Source organism: Pinus tabuliformis, chromosome 2_2, assembly GCF_031772625.1.
Source record: "Pinus tabuliformis cultivar Carrire ecotype Pingquan chromosome 2_2, CPIR1, whole genome shotgun sequence".
In the NCBI taxonomy this organism is placed as follows: domain Eukaryota; kingdom Viridiplantae; phylum Streptophyta; class Pinopsida; order Pinales; family Pinaceae; genus Pinus; species Pinus tabuliformis.
The window spans coordinates 553,679,794-553,685,793 of NC_142300.1; the positions used below are offsets into that span (position 1 = coordinate 553,679,794).

General features: G+C 39.5%; 1 pseudogene; it reads left to right on the forward strand.

Annotated features, from left to right (window-relative positions):
• The window catches only part of LOC149193843 (fructose-bisphosphate aldolase, chloroplastic pseudogene), an 81,381-nt pseudogene extending 75,860 nt beyond the window's left edge, over positions 1 to 5,521 (forward strand).
• Positions 5,522 to 6,000: the final 479 nt, after the last annotated feature.

The window sequence follows — 6,000 nt, forward strand, 5'->3', positions numbered from 1 at the left end:
AGGATTTTTATTTCTAGAGGATTTCCTCTTGCTTTTCTCTTTCTGTAAGCTATGTCTGAAGGTTCTTTTCCTATTCTAAGAGATCTTCAGTCCTTCCGTCAGTTATGATGGATTTCTAGATTTTCTCCATTTCTTGAGCTATGGCTCTTTGAGCATTGAAAATGTTCCCAAAGGTGGCATGGTTCCACTGCTTGATGTGCGCTTTGAGGAATTTAAGCTTTTGTTGGAATTGAAACATTTTTGAGCCTACTGGGGGACTGAAACTTTTCCACGCAGTCTGAACTAGTTCGTTGAAATTTGGATGTGTCAACCAGAATGATTTAAAGTGGAAGGGTCTTCGAGTAGAATTTCTGGGTCTTTGGCATTGAAGCTAAATGGGCCAATGGTCCGATCCTGAAAGTGGCAAAATTGAGGCTGAGAGGTCTCCTCCCAGGTGGATAGAATTATCAGAAATCAAGAATCTATCTAGCCGAGAAGCAATCTGTTAGGGACCGTACCTTTTGTTATTCCAAGTATAGATTCCATTGTTGAAAGGCAGGTCAATTATCCAGTTGCTTTAAATGAACTCCTTGAAGTGCTCACTTTCATTATCCAGTCTGCTTCTGCCTCCTCTTTTTTCCTCTAATTTGGTGATCATAATGAAGTCGCCCCCCGTTATCCAGAGTGGATGAATCCAGGTGGAGTTGAGTAGCATGAGTGTGTCCAGAATTGTTGACTTGTTCATAGCTTCCTATGGAAAATGAACATTGGTAAGGTGACCATGCACATTGGTCCCTATGATATGGAAGGTAGCTTGTATGAAGTGATGGGTTGCATGAAAGTTCGTGAGTGCAATGGCCTGAGGATTCCATGCTATTGCAATTCCTCCAGAGGCTCTTATAGCGTCCACTTCTATTGTGTGGCTACCTAGCCAGGCTTTTGAGAGAATGGTGCTGAGAAAAGTACTATTACATTTTGTTTCTTGCATGAAGAAAATATGAGGTTTCTCCTGTTGTATCATGTTTTTTATCATTTTGTATTTCCCAGGGCTGTTTAACCCTCTTAAATTCCAAGATGTGAGCTTCATGGTTTAGGATTGGGGAGCGGCCTGTAGTACTTTGTTAATTTAGAATATCTACCAGATTCCACTAACATTTCCCTGATGAGGATGGTTCTTTGTAGATTTGTCTTTCTCCCCATTTTCTTGGTATCCTTGGGCAGGTTCTTTCCATCCCACTGACTGCTTAGTTGAATTCCTAAAGTTTGTTGCTGATGTGCTCTAGATAGGATGACCTCTAGACTTTCTAGCTATCTTGTCGATATTTTATCAAATTCTTTCTTCTTGCATGCTTGCTCAAGGCCAAATATCTCTAGATCTCCTAAATGGATACTTTCAGGCTCTTCTTCCATCTGCTTGGGTTCACTGCTCTCCGCTAGGATGTTAACTGCAAGCTTGGGATCAATCAGAAAGGTATCGATGTCCATACCGTTAGGTTTCCAAGCCAAATCTTTAATGGATGAGGAGATGGGGAGGACTTGGGTTCGCTCGAGGATTTGGATATGAATTGAATCAGTATGAAGGGTGGTTAAGGGCATTTTGGGAAGCTCATCAGAGTGCATGGTGGGTTCAGAGACCATTGAGGCAGGTTGAGCTAGAATATCGAAGTTGTTGCTAGAAGTGGGAATATAATTGCTAGCATGGGGATTTTTGGGTTGTGAAGTAGGTTTATTATGGTTCCTTTTTCAAGAGTTCACTTTTGTAAAGCCATCTGGATTAGGTTGTCCTGAGGAGGCATTGGAAGAGGGCTTTGCATTAAGTGGGCAGTCACGGAATAGATGTCCATGGGCGTGACATTTCCTACACCTGAAGGGGACATGTCCATAATCTATGGTCTGAATCCACTCAAAATCATCATGAAATAGACTTACCAAGTTAGGAAGAGCGTTGTTCGGATGCGTGTGTAGGAGGTATACCTTCTGAGTTTTGTTTCTTCGGCAATTTTAGTGAACTCTCCAAGGCTGTTTCCAATGTCTCTTAGTGATTGTTCATCCCAATATTCCAACAGTAGGGAATATAACCAGATCCAGACTGGTGTCAAGCTCAGATCTTCTTTATCTAGACTGAATCTTTTGATCCAATCACGCAGGTACAGACTTGCAACATTGAAGAAATAAGGGCCGCCGTCGATGACCCTGTTTTGGTCTTCGATACAATTGAATATCGTTGTAAAAAACCCCTTTGGTCCCAACTACAGATTGATGTGCCCTTTTGGTTTCCATTTGGATTTAATCCATCCCTGTAAGGCTTTCTCAGTTGGCCATAACCTAATAAATTTCCCAATGAGTGCATGATATTTCATGAATTGGATTTGGGTGTTGATTCGTTGACTGGGCAATTCAATCTTTGGTTGTTCTACTGCTACAGGTTTGCAGGTTGTAGAGGTTACTTTGGGCACCTCATCATCTCCTGCAGTGTTATGCTGCTTGTCCTGGGGTGTAGCTTCTGTTTCCTGTGGTCCATTCTCTATATCATGATTGTTTGGATTTTCCTACATCTTCGAGGCTGAGGCCTTGTCAGATCTAATCTTGGCCTGTAGCACAGTGTTCAACATGGGGGGAGGCTTAGAGTCCTCCCCTGACAGGGTCGCCATTGAGGTTGTACTAATGATTGGCGAGTGTAGTCAGCAGAAGTTTCAGAGTTGATGATTTAGGGGCGCCGTGCTCAGAGCAGAGTTCCGTTGCAGAGTCAGAGTAAACCCTAGGTCGCCATGTTGAAAGCTCCCGCCTGACTTTTCAAGTTTGAGAAAAAGACCTATTCCCTCTCCCACGTTATCATTGCTTAGATTTTTAATTAATTTGTAGATCATCATTTTGCTTATGAAGTTGACGCAGATAAATCAGAGTGGTGTATCCATGTTTGTGTGATTGGTCTAATCAATGAATATATTTGTGGATGAATATGCTCATGGGAGTCATGGGTGTTCTTAAAAGGTTAGCCTACGCCTTGATTTGTAAAGTGGATAGATTCTGGATAAACTTCGTAGTATTTTAATTGATTTGTAATTAGTTTATTTAGTCGAAATTCAAAGAAGTGTCATTGTAATGGTAATGTTTTGGTTGATAAGTACTTATTTGGAGGTCTTAGGCTCAATCAACTATCCAATGAAGGAAAAAAATGGCCAAAACTTGGATTTTCATGATGACTTAAAGATATTGTTAAGTAGACTGCTTTCACAAATATTTTCTGATGTAAGAGTTTATAAAAGGTTAATAGTTTTTGAACTAGTGTGGTTAAAATGTTATTCTTGGTTTTTTATCAATTTTTTGTTTGAATTTTAAATATAGTGAATTTAAAGATTTTTATGTTGTTGCCCTTACAACAACATCCAAAATTCTGGGCATATTCAAAATTTTGGGTCTCTCTTTACTTTTCTAAGGCCCAATTACTATCAAACTTTTTTGATGCATGCGCTCATTTGTGGCACATATGACTTCCCCTCATATATTGATAGTAGGAATGGATTAAGGTTTTATAAGATTGGTCGCTTTAATGATGCACTAAGATTCTCATGTGCCTTCAAAGTTTCATCTTTCTATAATATGCGTTGATGAAGGTACCTTGTATTAATGAATATGACTTCACTCTCAATTTCATTTTGCTAACTGTGTTGTTGGAAAGTGTAACTCCTACTTGTATTAGTTGTGATTCTTACTAAGTAAAGGAGTCGGTTCCTAATAGTTAGGATCTATTTCCTACATTGGTGTGTGGTTGAGATATTCTATCAACCAACAGATTGTGTGTGCATGTATATATGTAATTGCATTTGATTAATGAAACAATTGACATTATCAGATTTTATCATGGTATCAGAGCCCCTAAGGGCCTGGCCCCTCCTGGGCTTGGCCCCTCACGGGCTAAGGAAATAAGATAATATATTTGTATTATTTTACTTTTTTATTTGTCCATCTCATATCTGACTGTGAGAATCGATCACCTTCCCATAGAAGACATGAATTCAAAGTAAGAAGGTTTACTGATATATTCTTAGGCACTGTGATTGAAACAACAATTAGAATTGTAAATAGACAGTGATAAATGGAAAATTGAAGATCGTTGCCTATCACAGTGATGAGGGATTGTTGAACAAGACAGAAGGTATGGCGTGGAGAGGAGAGAGGCAGATTTTTTTATAGATCCGATACCCGAAACCCCAATGCTGCAGTTTAGTTGGTGGATCCTGCAGGTTTGAGCTTCTCTTCTGCGTGAATTTTGCGATTTTAATATGTGTCCCACTTCCTTTTACTTTATCTTTTAAGTGGGCTTTAAATTCCAAGGTTTGTCAAGGTTCTGTCACTGCGGACTATTCTAATTTCCAGACGATTTCAGTAACTGAGCTTCCTTTCTTTGGTAATTTTATTGCCTGTATCGTGTGTGGAGTGGTTTAATTTTAAGAAAATTTTCTGGGAATGATTTGATAAATGGATATCTCAAGGCAATACTGGATGCTGGTACCAGATTTATAGCGTCGAATTTATAGAAGCCGAGACTCGACTTGCGCTTACGGTTGGTGATGGCAGAGGCAAACATGCCTTCATTGGCCTCGAATTTATGGTTTGTATTGAAGGTTAAAGTCTTCTATTTTCCCAATCTAAGTCTCAATTGATTAAAGTCTCAAAGATTTTTTGTTTAAAGTTTAGGTAGCAGCAATAGCGAAAACTATTTTTTTATTTATTTTTTTAATGGGAGGGGCTAGTTCCCTTTAGAAGCATTATGCCCATTTTTTTTATACATATATTACAAATGCATGTCAGAACCGACACATCGAGACATATTAAGCCATCATCGGAACAATATGTACTGCAGCAACAGCTCCGCATGATTCGAAACTGGCCGGGGGGGTGTGCCTGCCCCGACCGTCACATCGTGCACTCACGTCCTAGCAATAGAAAAAACTATATCATCTCCTAGTCGTGGTATTCTTGCCATAGATGAGTCCAATGCCAATTGTAGGAAGAGGCTTTCTTCCATTGGACTGGAAAACAATGAGTTTCATGTATGCTTAGTGGTTGGTTTCATTGTTTTAGAAAAGACCCTATACCAGTCCACAATTGATGGGAAGAAATTTGTTGACTATATGCGAGAGAAGAATATTATGCCTCACATCAAAGTTTTCAAGGGTTTAGTTCCATTGCCAGGATCAAACATGAATCTTGGTGCCAGGGTTTGGATGGATTAGCCTCAAGACCTGCTGAGTACTACAAACAAGGTGCAAGATTTGCTAAATGCTGAACAGTTGTTAGCATACCCAATGGGCCTTCAGAGTTAGTTGTCAAGGAAGCTATGTGGGAACTTGCACTTTAGGCCGCTATCTCTCAGAATAATGGTCTTGTGCCCATTGTGGAGCCAGAGGTTCTTCTAGATGGAGACCATTGGGTCGATAGAACGCTTGAAGCGGTAGAGAAAGTCTGGGCGGAGGTTTCTTTTACTTGGAAAAGTGCTATGGAGGCCATCAGTTTGAAATGGGGTTGGTCAACGTGGTGATGGATGAGACATAACACTCGGATCACAGTTGGGTTCGAGTCTTTTTGGTAATATTCTGCCACGGTGAAATGTAGTATTTATAAATGTTTTGGAATCAAAAGCATTGACCCTAGCTAACTCAATGGAATATTTTTCTTAGAATTAGATACTCTAAAAAATCATGCAGGTGAATCCAAGACAATTAAATCAGAAAAATAAAGAAAAGACTAAAAGCACTCATGGTCAAAGTTGAAGTGCAATAAATATTGTTTTTGTGCAACAACGACACTCGAATTAAATGATGATGGAAAACTAGGTGAAAGTTTGTGTGAGTTAGTGTGAGTTTGTGGAATAGACTCACTAGCATGTTATTTTATGAGTCACATTTTATTAGTAAGCAAGTCTAGGGTGTTTTGTAGTGGTGTTTGTAAACTGTGTACCTGGTAACTCCAAAGTTGGAGTGTGAAATGTAAGCCTTGTAAGGCATGTGTATCCCCATA